The 14,449-nt window shown below is 45.8% G+C and overlaps 2 protein-coding genes across 2 annotated transcripts in view; one reads left to right on the top strand and one right to left on the bottom strand.

Moving 5' to 3' along the window:
• Nucleotides 1–14,449, top strand: part of LOC309569498 (NACHT, LRR and PYD domains-containing protein 12-like) — a 1,417,729-nt gene that overhangs the window by 595,132 nt on the left and 808,148 nt on the right. The gene's annotated exons all lie outside the window — the stretch shown is intronic.
• The window catches only part of LOC309569499 (NACHT, LRR and PYD domains-containing protein 12-like), a 362,685-nt gene that overhangs the window by 216,093 nt on the left and 132,143 nt on the right, over nt 1–14,449 (bottom strand). The window lies entirely within an intron of this gene.

Raw genomic sequence — 14,449 nt, 5'->3', positions numbered from 1 at the left:
TATTGAAGCATAATCCATTGAGAGATATTCATGCAGCTGAACTAGTTAGATCTGACTGTATTATTCATAGTCAATATAGAGTTAGATATCTGATTGGTCACTCTCATACTTTTATAGTAGAATTGCATTATTCTTATAACTATATTCTTACATTTCTACAGTTAAATATCATTATATCTATTTGTCTCTGATATTATTGAGATAAAGTATTCAGAGTCTTGGGTTACTTTGTGCTTTATGGGACTTCAAGACTCAGAATCTCACTCCGGTTCTGGATTGTCATAATTCCTGTTGTGTTGCAATTGCATTTGTTCCTTTTTCATTTAAAGTCAGTAAAACTGATATACCTATATTCAGGTGTCATTGTTGTGTTTTCCAGAACTATCATGTCAGAACCCATAGTGTCAAGCGGGTTGGAAGTGCCTCCTGGGCAAGGAAGTGTGGAGGAAACAAACATACTTAGCAGCCCCTGTAGGGGGCGTGCTACAGTTACAATGACCTAGATCTTAGCATCCAATTATATTGTACCATATGTCATTGGTGAAGCTTTGTTATAAAAACAGGCTGCATGCCTTCCTTCTTTGAGTAAGTAATGATGCTAATAAAGCCTTCTGCTCGTTTGGAAATTCACTGCCTGGTAGTTTTGTTACATTCCACATCAATACAAAGCGGAAAACTGCAGACTAAACCTTGACAGGGAGACTGCACGTGGAAACCTCTGGGAGACAGAACCAGAAAAAAAAGTGCATGAAAAAGTAACAGAAGCGCAACTTACTGTAAATATTATCCAAAGCGGAAGCATATCATACGATGGAATAACAGTAATAAAGACATCAACTGTAATACAATGACATAAAGTCACTTTAAAATACAGTAAAAGAACACTCAAAAAGGGAGCTTCAAAAGTACCTAAGGCTACCCGATAGGCATTCAGAGGGTAACACAGTATTTAACTAGAGAAAGCCCATTGTGCCTGTTAACAGGGGATGGGTAAAATGTGAGATATGGAAAGTAAGGAACAGAACATTCTACGGGGTGTCAGACACACCGGAATCAACAAAAGTTGAGGGAAAATAGGATGCCAGTCAAGATCTCTTAAGGTCACAAATTGGAGCACATGTAGGACAGAACAGAAGGTCTTGTGCTAGTGTTGTAAAAAGGTAGATAGAAAGAGACTGGTCCCATGTGCTTGATACCAGAAAAGGTGTGAACAAATCAAAAAAACATTCAGAATTGAAAACTTTACATAGTAAAGGCCAATCATTTCCATGTACAAAAAGAAAACATTTAAGGAAGCCAGAGCTGCAGGGTCTAGAGCACATGTGTCAAACACAAGGCCCGCGGGCCAAATGCGGCCCCCCAGGCCATTTTATGTGGCCATCGCACCTCTCCTGCAGCTGCAGCACTCCCCCTTGTCTCTGCCCCCACATTGTGTCAGTAGTCGGCAGCATAGGAGACAGAACTCCTTTGCCAGATCCAGCGCTTCTCTGTGCAGCTGCAGAAAGGCTCATCTTTTCCCACCCACCCCCTCCCTTCACCCCCTTTCACAGCAGTCCGCAGCAGAGAGGGGAGCAGAACTCCTCCTACAGATCCTGCACCTCTCTGTGCAGCCTTAACACCACCTTTTCTCTGCCTCCCCTGGTTTCAGCAGATTCTGGAAGCTACCTCCATCCCTCCTCTGGTCCTCCTCCAGACGCTGTACTTTCTTCCTCCCAGATCCTTCCTGGCAGCAGCACAAGGTAAGAGGGTGCATTGTGATGTAAGGAAGGATGGGCGACTCTTGACATCCCAACCTGCAAAAACTCATTTAAGGGAGGTGGCACTCCGCGCCGCTGAATCTCCCCGCGCACGCAGCCGCACTCTTCCCGGGCCCCCCCTTCCCCCCGCACTGATTTAACACAACTACCGTGTTTCCCCGAAACTAAGCCCGGGTCTTATATTCATTTTGGCACCAAAAGAAACAGTAGGGCTTTTTTTCGGGGTAGGTCTTATAATGTTCTGTCCTGTCCCTCTCTGCCCTCCCTGCTGCCTGCCAGAAATCCTGTGTAAACCTAGTTTAGTGTATATAAAATCCCAGGATGCACTTTATTAGTGTTTTATATACTGTCCAGTGAGTGTTTTTGTAATACAATTGTGTGAAATACCTTCATTACGGTACATCGCTGCTCTGTGTTAAACTAATCTCCTGCTCTCTCCTGTCTTTCTCCTCTCATACGGTTGCTGTCAGAGGGGGATCTCAGCCACTCCCCTCTGCAATGTACACAGAAGAGCTGGTGTTCCGTGGTAGATTACATTAGAATAGGTTTAGCTGATCTGCCGCTCTGCTGTTCTTTTCCCTGGCTGACAGCTGAGGGTTACGGAAGCGCCGATGTACCGAATGTATTTCCCACAATTCTAATCGAACAACCGGTGCTTCTGTGTACACTGCAGAGGGGAGGGGCTGAGATCCCCCTCTGACAGCTACGGTATGAGAGGAGAAAGACAGCAGGGAATCAGCTGAGAGCAGAGCGGCGATGTAAGGAAGGTATTTCACAGTATTATATTGCAAAAACACACATTGGACTATTTAAAACACTAATAAAGTACATCCTAGGATTTTTCATACACTAAACTAGGGCTTATTTTCAGGGTAGGGCTTATATTGCAGCCCGCCCCAATAATTGAGATAGGGCTTATTTTCGGGTAGGGCTTACTTTCGGGGAAACACGGTAAAGGATGATCAAATGTAATGGAATCAGTATACAGAGGAGGTTTACTAAAAAAAAAAAAAGTTTTGAATTTAGCTATGTACTTTACAGTGCATCTCTAGGTAATGGGTAATTCCCCTCCCCTCAGGAAAAGCCCAGTGACTTCCTGTTGCCTTTCTGGTAGTGGAATAATGGGTACATTTCCCCAGAGGCACATAGACCACAAAAAAATGACTATGGCAGAAGTTTTATTCCTTCATCAATAATGTCTACAGGTACACTTTACCATAGGTCCACATGTTTGAGAAGCTTCCAGAAGCCCCCTGTGCGCTCAGTACACATCAGTGAAAGGGTTGCTATGGACAACCGCTGTAGTGCTGACAATTTTTAATCTCCTGTTATTTTTTTTTTTTCCATCATTTATTTCTGTGCTAAAGCAGATGTTTTAGGAAGCGCAGTTAGTGTGGGACATAGAGGAATCAATCTGCATGTACCTAGCATACTTACTGTTACAAGTGGTCTTGTGGCGCCAACTGCTGCAGTGAAGTACGCGGCTCACTGTCAGGAGTATAGAGAAAGCTGCTGCTTCCTCTATATCCCTCCTCCTCTCACAGGCAGAGTGCATTTGATATCACTTCGCCTGTGAGCCGGTGTTCCGTGAGAATAACCTACCCCGTGAGAAATGCCTACCCTCGTCACTTCCTGTCAGGAACAGCTGAGCAGCGCAGCAGTGCGCATGCTCACAGCCCCAGATACGTAATGGAACAGCTGAGGAGCTGACTAGTGCGCATGCTCTGAGGGTATGAAATGATCACGGCACTGTGTGTAACGCGGCGGTTACATTAAAACAGCTCCGCTGCAATATGAGTCATCTCCGCTTCTGTCCCTGTCACTTCCCTGATCTTTGCTAGTAAATATAAAAGCGTCTCTCGGCTCCGTGATTTAACTTTTCAGACACCCGCCACCGCTTTCATATTTACTAGCCGAGATAAGGGAAGTGACAGGGACAGGAGCGGAGATGACTCATATTGCAGCGGAGCTGTTTTAATGTAACCGCCGCGTTACACACAGTGCCGTGATCATTTCATACCCTCCGTGCATGCGCACTAGTCAGCATCTCAGCTGTTCAATGATGTAGGTGCTGATGTAGGTGCACCGGAAGTGACGAGGGTAGGCATTTCTCACGGTGTAGGTTTTTCTCACCGAACACCGGGACTACAAAGGAAGTAGCGGCTCTGTCTCACTGCACAGAGCTACTCAGGATGGCTCACAGAGTGAGTGAGTCACACTGACAGCTCAGCTGCTTCCACTTGGCTTCGCAGCTTGCCGGTGTTCCGTGAAAAAACCCTACCCGTGAAAATTCCCTACCCTCGTCACTTCCGATGCACCTACGTCATGGAACAGCTGTGCAGCTTCACACTGCGCATGCTCACAGCTCCGGAGGGTAGGGAATTTTCACGGGGTAGTGTTTTTTAACGTTACACTGCATCAGCTGTTGCCATGGGTACATGAAATCATCTCCGCTCCTACCCCTGTGACTTCCCTGATCTCGGCTACTAAATGTAAAATCGGCGGTGGCTCTATGAAAATATAAATCACGGAGCCGAGATCTCCGTGATTTATATTGTCATACACCCGCCGCTTTTACATTTAGTAGCCGAGATCAGGGAAGTCACAGGGGTAGGAGCGGAGATGATTTCATGTTGCAGCGGAGATGATTTAATGTTAACGTTACAAAACCCTACCCCGTGAAAATTCCCTACCCTCCGGAGCGATGAGCATGCGCACTGCTAAGCTGCTCAGCTGTTTCATGACGTAGGTGCACCGGTAGTGACGAGGGTAGGGAATTTTCACGGGTATGGTTTTTTCACAGAACACCGGAACTACAAAGGAAGTAGCGGCTCTGTCTCACTGCAAGGAGCTGCTCAGGATGACTCACAGAGTGAGTGAGTCACACTGACAGCTCAGCTGCTTCTACTCGGCTTGACTTCACAGCTTGGATGACTCACAGAGTAAGTCACACGCTCACTGACAGCTCAGCTGCTTCCACTCGGCTTCGCAGCTTGCCGGGATATCGCCCTGACCTCGGGGGTGTCCGTGAGCTCAGGGCAGAAAACAGGAGTCTCCCGCGATTTGCGGGAGACTTGAGATGTCTGTGTGAGGGTGTAAGGGGGTGGGGTGCTCTGAACATCTAATCTTACAGATATAACCGGCCCTTTGAGGGCAACCATAATGCTGATGTGGCCCGAGATGAAATTTAGTTTGACACTCCTGATATAGAGACTAAAGTCTCCTAGTGAAGTCACAGGGAATAGGAATTAACATAAGAAACACCCAAGTACTGGTCATAAGAGGGGGAGATAATAGTAAGAAGCAAAAGCAGTTCTGGTGGGACTGCGACATTGCGGCGGATAGATCGGACCCTTTACTGACATTTTTGACACTTTTGGGAGTACCAGTGACATTACTACAGTAATCAGTGCTATACATATGCACTGTTACTGTAATAATGACACTGGCAGTGAAGGGGTTAACTTTATTGGTGATCAGTGGGTTAAATGTATCCCTAGGGACGTGATTCTAACTGTGGGGGGCGTGGCTTGTGATGTAACCACAGAGACATACGATCCTACATAGCAGGATTGTATGATCTCTGCAGTCACACCAGGGAGAATGACAGGCGGCTGTGTTTACATCATCCGTCTGCCTTTCTCCCTCTCCAGCGGGAGATCGCGAATGGCCGGCGGACATCGGAGCTGCCGGTCACTCGCACGGGAATGTCAGAGAACGAGCGGGGGCAGGAGCGCGCCTCCGGCGGCGCACGCTCGCCCCCTAGAGGCTCGTGGGCAAGCGACGTACCGGTACATCACTTTGCCCAGGAGGGGCTGACCACCGCAGTATATAGTCGTGCGGCAGTCGGCAAGTGGTTAACCAGTGTTTAAAACACTCCTAAAAAGGTCCATAGGTATTGTAAAGTGTATAATCAAATCCCGCTCAACTCTAATCCTAACGCCTCCTATGATCTCACGGCTCCCAGCATAGAAAAACAGAGAACTCCCATAGCGTAGTATTTCAAAGCTTTTATTATAACAAAAATATAGCCACTCACGGTTCAGCACTCTCTGCTCGGTACGGATGTCAGGGTCTGTACCGAGCAGCGAGTGCTGAACTGTGAGTGGATATATTTTTGTTATAATGAAGGCTTTGAAATACTACACTATGGGAGTTCTCTATTTTTTTTTTTTTAAAGTATAGTGGACCTTGTCTGCTTAACAGCAGGGCCATAATTTTCAGCTGGGCTGTTATGGCTCCCAGGTGTGGCTGTTGAGACTGGGGAGTCTCCCCACTGTGCTCCATGAGAGGGTTCTCATTGGGCAGTGGAGAAAACCCGGCCAATGGCATACTCAGGCCTGTATCTACCCCATAAAGGCAGATTCTGCCACACAGCATTCTGGGAGTGGATATAAGTTTGAGGGGGGGTGATGACTCAGCGTCTTTGGCGGGAAGCAGAGTCCCAGGAGGGAGGGCACGGCTGTCTCTCCTCCTGTCAGAGGAATCGGGTGTCCCAGGCGGCTTGCCTGAGGGGACAGAGGACTGAGCTGAGCTGCAGAGAGGATCCGGTGTGCTGAGGACCAGAGGAGCTGAGAGGGGTTCCGTTTCAGGAAAGCATTCCCAGTTCATGAGTACTGTAAACTGCCCCTGGGGGTCTGCCTAGTGAGAGGGGACCACTCCGGAGAAGGTCAGAGGGATCCGGGAGCTAGTTAGCCAATGCAGGAGCAAGTGTAAAGGGGGTGCCAGTGTTGACCCTGAAGAGTAAAGGGGGTGTCAGTGTGTTGACCCTGAAGCGTAGAGGGGGTGCCTAGTGAGAGGACCCTGAGATGTAGAGGGGGTGCCTAATGAGAGGACCCTGAGATGTAGAGGAGGTGCCTAATGAGAGGACCCTGAGATGTAGAGGGGGTGCCTAATGAGAGGACCCTGAGATGTAGAGGGGGTGCCTAATGAGAGGACCCTGAGATGTAAAGGGGGCGCCAGAGGTTGGGCCCTGAGGAGTTAAAGTGTTAAAGTGTACAGAGTGCAGTGTACAGTGTTGAGAGTTGCAGCAGCACAAGCAGTTACAGAAGCTACCTCAGTCAGGAAGGACTGGAGGGAGCAGTGTTCAGGACTTTTGAGCTAACCAAAGAGTCAGAAGTCAGTTCTCAGAACAGTCCAGGACTTTTGAGCTAGCCAGAGTGTCAGAGGTCAAGTTCAAGTACAGTTCAGCAAGTCAGTGTTTTTCAAGCGACAGTAAGCGTTGGTCGGCATCCAGCCGGCGTCAAGACAGCGCTGAAAGGCATTTTTCTCCAAAGTGTCCCATTTGTACCTAGTTGAGCCAGAGGAGTATCCCACTCATTCCCTTCTCCCATCTCTAATATCAAATAAACAAAACAAACCAAAGATGCCGGATTGGTCCTTGACTCAAATCTCACACTTGGGTATTCAGCTTAAATGGGCTGAAGGTGTCACCGGTAACCATGGCAGACCCACATCAGGCTCAATGCCTGGAAATATTGCTACAATTATATAGTCTGGTATAGTGGGATTTAACATTGTCTATATTTTTTATATCATAATTTTTTAAGTGTGCACCCCACTCCCTCTAGTGGTGGGAAAGGGATAGCAGCTCAACATTGTTTGCACATATTTATTTTTGCATTGAGTCACCTTGCTCTGTATTGTTTGCATATATTTATTATTTTACCTATATTGAATATTTATTTTCCTTTATTGTTGAGGATTCGCATCTGCTATTATTGTGATCACATATACAGACTGCACTTTACACGCTTTACCAATATTTATTTATTATTTATTTGTTGACACATAGAGGAGCGCCTACCCCCCCCCCCCCCCCCCATTTATAAAGAAAAAACAGCTTATCTCCAAAAAACAAAACAGTCCATCACTTGATGGTACAATGAAAGAAAGTTTTGGCTTACCACCCAAATAAACCTTGTCCAATGCAGAGTTAAAGTCCCTGACTGCTTCAGGGGTCCCAAGGGCCAGGTCACCAGTAGCTTAGCTGTCTCAGTCTCCTTAGTACTTACTGTTCCTCCAAAACTTAAAAAATTCTCCTGCGCTCAAGTGGTATATGGTGAGGGAAAATTAATATTCAATGCTCTTTGTTGGCATCACTTGTGGTCTTGCCGCCCCCTCAGGACCAAGGGTATCCAAAAACACTACAAAAAAACAACAAAAGAGGGGCACACGACCTAGTGCATTACCACTAAAAAGGTTTTATTAAAATCCATGATAAAACACATTATACTCACAAATGAAAGTAGATAGCACACATGTAAGCATGATTAGACCAAAGCTCTCCAAGGTAGCCGAGGTACTCCAGGGTGCTGGATAGTGTGCTGATGTTCGCACAAATCTACTAAGGTTGACGCGTTTCAAGGGCGAACCCTCTTCCTCAGAGCCAGCAGTATCACGCTTTGGCTCTGAGGAAGACGGTTCGCCCTTGAAACATGTCAGCCTTAGTAGATTCGAAAGACTACTTTCGTTTGTGAGTATAATGTGTTTTATCATGGATTTTAATTAACCTTTTTAGTGGTAATGCACTAGGTCGGTGCGCCCTTCTCTTGTTGTTACTTACTGTTCCTCACAGACAGGTGCCGGCTGTTTCCTGTTCCTTTTCGGGACTTACATGCAGACAGGTTAACCACTTTGGGACCAAAGTCCCTATAAACAATGTTTGGGGGTTCTTTTCCACTACGAAGGTCTTTCTGATTCTCTGAATTCTAGGTCCCTAATGAAGATTTACCAATCCAGAGAGTACTGCAAATAATGCAGTTTTAATTTTTTTTTAAATTCTTTACCTAAGAAAGACACAGGTTAAGGAATAACTAAACCTAACATGTCCTATTCCTGATATGTGCCTGCTGTGCCATGTACTGGTATGAAAAAGTCTCTCTGTATTGATTCCTTTGTGTGGAACCCCTGGTGTTCCTGCCAGTCCCTCTGCTTTCCTATTAAAAACTGACCACACTAGGCATGAGAGCCCAGCGTGGTCAGTTCTTAGCTGTTGAGATAATGTTGATCACTTATAAAAAGGGGAAAAAAGGTATTTATAATGTGGGTTGTTTTACAAAGTTAGGGGTCACAAATACTTTAACTCTCTGTCTATGGTCTGTGTTCAGAAAAATGTATGCAATGGAAGAGCATTTATTGAATGGAGGTTTATGTGTGTTTGAAAGAACTCCAGCTCATACCATAGGAGCATAGACTCATAGCATAGGAAATAAAGAGAACGTTATAGAAGGACTGTGATGTATGTGTGCACTGCATACTTTGGGTAGGCTTAGATTTGTTAAATTAAGAATAAAACCACTGGGGCCTAAACCCAATCAAAACCGTGGGGATAAAGGATATACATATCAAATCATCGCTTTGTCCAATCAGGGCAAGGTACCTCCACAACTCGAACTCAACTATAGGGGAAAAGGGCATCGGGGAGGCCCTTAGGTCACCCTGGTAGGGTATGCGTATCAGCAGTGCACAACCTAATACCCATATGAAACTGTAGCTGAGGATAAGGCAATGATTCCATGTCAGGGAATTGCCTTTAATTTGCAGCCTTGTTCCTCAGATTGGTTTAACAATTCACAGTGGACAATTATCTTGTATCTAAGGGTCAAGGCTGTGTATTCAGCATACAGCCAGTCCCAAGTTCATTCCCTGACATGGAATCTTTGACATTATCCTCAGCTACAGTTTCATTTGGGTATTAGGTTGTGCACCGATGCTGCGCATAGAGGAGTGAATGGGGCCTGCTTGATTGTGCCAAATGTGACCACATTGTCCGTGTGGCTTTTAGATTGAGATGTTTGGGGGGGGGGGGGTGCGGATCGATTTTTGTTTTGTAATGGATACCATTTTTCAATAAAGTGATCTTTTATACCTTACACCGCTATTGATTCTCCCTTACAACTACCCTACCGGAGTGACCCAAAGGCCTCCCCGGTGCCTTTTCCCCTATAGGCTCAGATTTGGTTTAACCAAGCCTTTTTTAACCATGTCCAATATATATATATATATACAGTGGGTACGGAAAGTATTCAGACACCCTTAAATTTTTCACTCTTTGTTATATTGCAGCCATTTGCTAAAATCATTTAAGTTCATTCTTCTTCCTCATGAATGTACACATAGCACCCCATACTGACAGAAAAACACAGAATTGTTGACATTGTTGCATATTTATTAAAAAAGAAAAACTGAAATATCACATGGTCCTAAGTATTCAGACCCTTTGCTGTGACACTCATATATTTAACTCAGGTGCTTTCCATTTCTTCTGATCATCCTTGAGATGGTTCTACATCTTCATTTGAGTCCAGCTGTGTTTGATTATACTGATTGGACTTGATTAGGAAAGCCACACACCTGTCTATATAAGACCTTCCAGATCACAATGCATGTCAGAGCAAATGAGAATCATGAGGTCAAAGGAACTGCCTGAAGAGCTCAGAGACAGAATTGTGGCAAGGCACAGATCTGGCCAAGGTTACAAAAAGATTTCTGCTGCACTTAAGGTTCCTAAGAGCACAGTGGCCTCCATAATCCTCAAATGGAAAACGTTTGGGACGACCAGAACCCTTCCTAGAGCTGGCCGTCTGGCCAAACTGAGCTATCGGGGGAGAAGAGCCTTGGTGAGAGAGGTAAAGAAGAACCCAAAGATCACTGTGGCTGAGCTCCAGAGATGCAGTCAGGAGATGGGAGAAAGTTGTAGAAAGTCAACCATCACTGCAGCCCTCCACCAGTCGGGGCTTTATGGCAGAGTGGCCCGACGGAAGCCTCTCCTCAGTGTAAGACACATGAAAGCCCGCATGGAGTTTGCTAAAAAACACCTGAAGGACTCCAAGATGGTGAGAAATAAGATTCTCTGGTCTGATGAGACCAAAATAGAACTTTTTGGCCTTAATTCTAAGCGGTATGTGTGGAGAAAACCGGGCACTGCTCATCACCTGTCCAATACAGTCCCAACAGTGAAGCATGGTGGTGGCAGCATCATGCTGTGGGGGTGTTTTTCAGCTGCAGGGACAGGACGACTGGTTGCAATCGAGGGAAAGATGAATGCGGCCAAGTACAGGGATATCCTGGACAAAAACCTTCTCCAGAGTGCTCTCAGACTGCTCTCAGACTGGGCCGAAGGTTTACCTTCCAACAAGACAATGACCCTAAGCACACAGCTAAAATAACAAAGGAGTGGCTTCACAACAACTCCGTGACTGTTCTTGAATGGCCCAGCCAGAGCCCTGACTTAAACCCAATTGAGCTTTTCTGGAGAGACCTAAAAATGGCTGTCCACCAACGTTTACCATCCAACCTGACAGAACTGGAGAGGATCTGCAAGGAGGAATGGCAGAGGATCCCCAAATCCAGGTGTGAAAGACTTGTTGCATCTTTCCCAAAAAGACTCCTGGCTGTATTAGATCAAAAGGGGGCTTCTACTAAATACTGAGCAAAGGGTCTGAATACTTAGGACCATGTGATATTTCAGTTTTTCTTTTTTAATAAATCTGCAACAATGTCAACAATTCTGTGTTTTTCTGTCAGTATGGGGTGCTATGTGTACATTCATGAGGAAGAAGAATGAACTTAAATGATTTTAGCAAATGGCTGCAATATAACAAAGAGTGAAAAATTTAAGGGGGTTTGAATACTTTTCGTACCCACTGTATATATATATATATATATATATATATATATATATATATATATATATATATATATATATATATATATATATATATACTGTGGGTCGGAACTCACCGTCACTGGGAGTGAAAGACAGACACTTAATGGTTTGGATTGCTTCAAATGAGACAGTAATATTTGTCTCAAGAGACCTACGAGGACCGCTTCAGCTGGTCAGACTTGAAACAGATGCTAATGTCATCAGCTCAAGCACCTGTCTTCCACACATCGTTGAATATGCTGATATACTCACCTGTTATCTACTGGGGGTTTATGTGTTTATATGTGTATTGTATTTCAGGAGCTCGGGGACAGCCGTCTGCAAGTTAATTGGCTCAGGTTGATTGAATCATTGTCATCTGTTAGTTGCTGAGTGGAAATAGTATACTGTTTGTGTTGGTTGCACTTTAGATACGTTAATTCTATTTCTGTATACAATTTCTTCTGCATATGATAATGTAATCAGGCAACCCCTGACCTGTGTGTGGTAATCTGATCAGGAGGGGGAGGCCCATGCTGTATATAAATTCTGTGTGATTGTTCAATAAAGAGAAGATTCCAGTACAGGCCAAGTGTCGACTAGTTTTGTATGGGGGCAGCTGGGAAAATCTGATCTATGTTCACGACTGGGAGGAAGCCGTATACTGACGGAAGTCCACAAGTACAGTGTGGGTCGCGGTACCTTTACACACTGTATATAGTAGAGATCGACCAATTATCAGCATAGCCGGTATATCGAGGGCCGATATGGACTTTCCCCCGATATATCGCCTTTTGATTTACCGATATTGCCGATATTCGTGACGTCATTGCATGTGTTGCGCCACACGCCTCCACGCACTAGTCAGCTCTTAGGCCGCCTCCCTCTGCCTCCTACAGTGTCTTACCCGCCGCTGCCATACTGGAGTCTGCATGGTCAATCGGGAGAGTCTCTCTGTTCTGTTCTGTAACACAGTCACCCACCCACACACAGCTGCCAGGTGCCAGCCAGCAACCCAGTACCACAAAGTCCAACCAGCCAGCCACATGCCCTGCCTGAGTCCTCCTCTGTCCTGACTGTACCAGCTCTCCAGCCACAGGCCCTGGGTCTGTACATGCCAGGCCAGCCACCACACAGGGTGCCAGCCAGCCACCCACCACATGGTGCCTACCAGACAGACAGCCACCCACCACAACAGGGTGCCAGCCACCACAGGGTGCCAGCCAGCCACCCACCCACCACAGGGTGCCAGCCAGCCACACACCACATGGTGCCTGCCAGCCATAGAGCCACTCACCACAACAGGGTGCCAGCCACCACAGGGTGCCAGCCAGCCACCACAGGGTGACAGCCAGCCATTTTGTGTAAGCCAAAATTAGTGTCTGACTCTGACTGACTCTTTCTTGTTTCAATGGAGATGGATGGCGATAGAAAAATTAAAAGTGTGGTCTGGGAGTATTTCTCTTCTCCGTCGCCAGGAAAATCAGTAGCACTGTGCAAAACATGCAAAAACAATGTGAGCTTGGGATCAATAACTGCAAAAACCAAAAATACGTCTAATCTTTGGGCCCATCTAAGAGCTCATCATCTTGAATTGTATCATGCAGGACAGAAAAAACAACATGAATCACAAGGTGAATCATCCCTGTCCCAGGCAACACTAACAACAGAAATGTTTCAGAAAAAAAAACAGGGGGAAAAACATGACTTAGTACTTGGTGTCAAAACTCTTGTTGGCAATCACAGAGGTCAGACATTTCTTGTAGTTGGCCACCAGGTTTGCACACATCTTAGGAGGGATTTTGTCACACTCTTCTTTGGAGATCCTCTTCAAGTCATTAAGGTTTCGAGGCTGATGTTTGGTAACGCAAACCTTCAGTTCCCTCCACATATTTTCTATGGGATTAAGGTCTAGAGACTGGCTAGGCCACTCCAGGACCTTAATGTGATTCTTCTAGAGCCATTCCTTTGTAGCCATGGCTGTGGGTTTTGGGTCATTGTCATGCTGGAATACCCATCAATGACCCATTTTCAATGCCCTGGCTGAGGGAAGGGCGGTTCACACCCAAGATTTGATGGTACATGGCCCTGTCAATCATCCCTTTGATACTGTGAAGTTGTCCTCTCCCCTTAGCAGAAAAACACCCCCAGTTGAGTTGAGGCCAACGAGCTTGATTTTGGTCTCATCTGACCACAATACTTTCACCCAGTTCTCCTCTTAATCATTCAGATGTTCATTAGCAAACTTAAGATGGGCCTGTACATTTGTTTTCTTGAGCAGGAGGACCCTGCGGGCACTGCAGGATTTCAGTCCTTCAGAGCGTAGTGTGGTACCTTGGAGACTATGGTCCCAGCTGCCTTGAAATCATTGACAATATTCTCCCGTGCAGTTCTGGGCTCGTTCCTGACCATTCTCATGATCATTGAAACTCCACAAGGTGAGACCTTGCATGGAGCCCCAGACTGAGGGAGATTTACAGTTATTTTGTGTTTCCTCCCTTTGCAAATAATCTAAGGCACAGTGGTGTAGTGGTTAGCACTTTCACCTAGCAGCAAGAGGATCGCTGGTTCGAATCCCAACCATGACACTACCTGCCTGGAGTTTGCATGTTCTCCCTGTGCCTGCGTGGGTTTTCTCCGGGTACTCCGGTTTCCTCCCACACTCCAAAGACACGCTGGTAGGTTAATTGGATCCTGTATAAAAAATTAGCCCTACTGTGTATGTATGTGAGTTAGGGACCTTAGATTGTAAGCTCCTTGAGGGCAGGGACTGATGTGAATGTGCAATGTATATGTAAAGTGCTGCGTAAATTGACAGCGCTTTACAAGTACCTGAAATAAATAAATAAAATAAATAATCGCACCAACTGTTGTCATCCTCTCACCAAGCTGCTTGCTGATGGTCTTGTAGCCCATTCTAGCTTTGTGTAGGGCTACAATCTTGTCCCTGACATCCTTAGAAAGCTCTTTGGTCTTGGCCATGGTGGAGAGATTGGAATCTGATTGATTGATTACTTCTGTGGACAGGTGTCTTTTATACAGG

The sequence above is a fragment of the Pelophylax lessonae genome, assembly GCF_965119305.1.
Source record: "Pelophylax lessonae genome assembly, chromosome: 13".
Lineage (NCBI taxonomy): Eukaryota > Metazoa > Chordata > Amphibia > Anura > Ranidae > Pelophylax > Pelophylax lessonae.
This window is presented reverse-complemented; position numbering and strand designations above follow the sequence as displayed.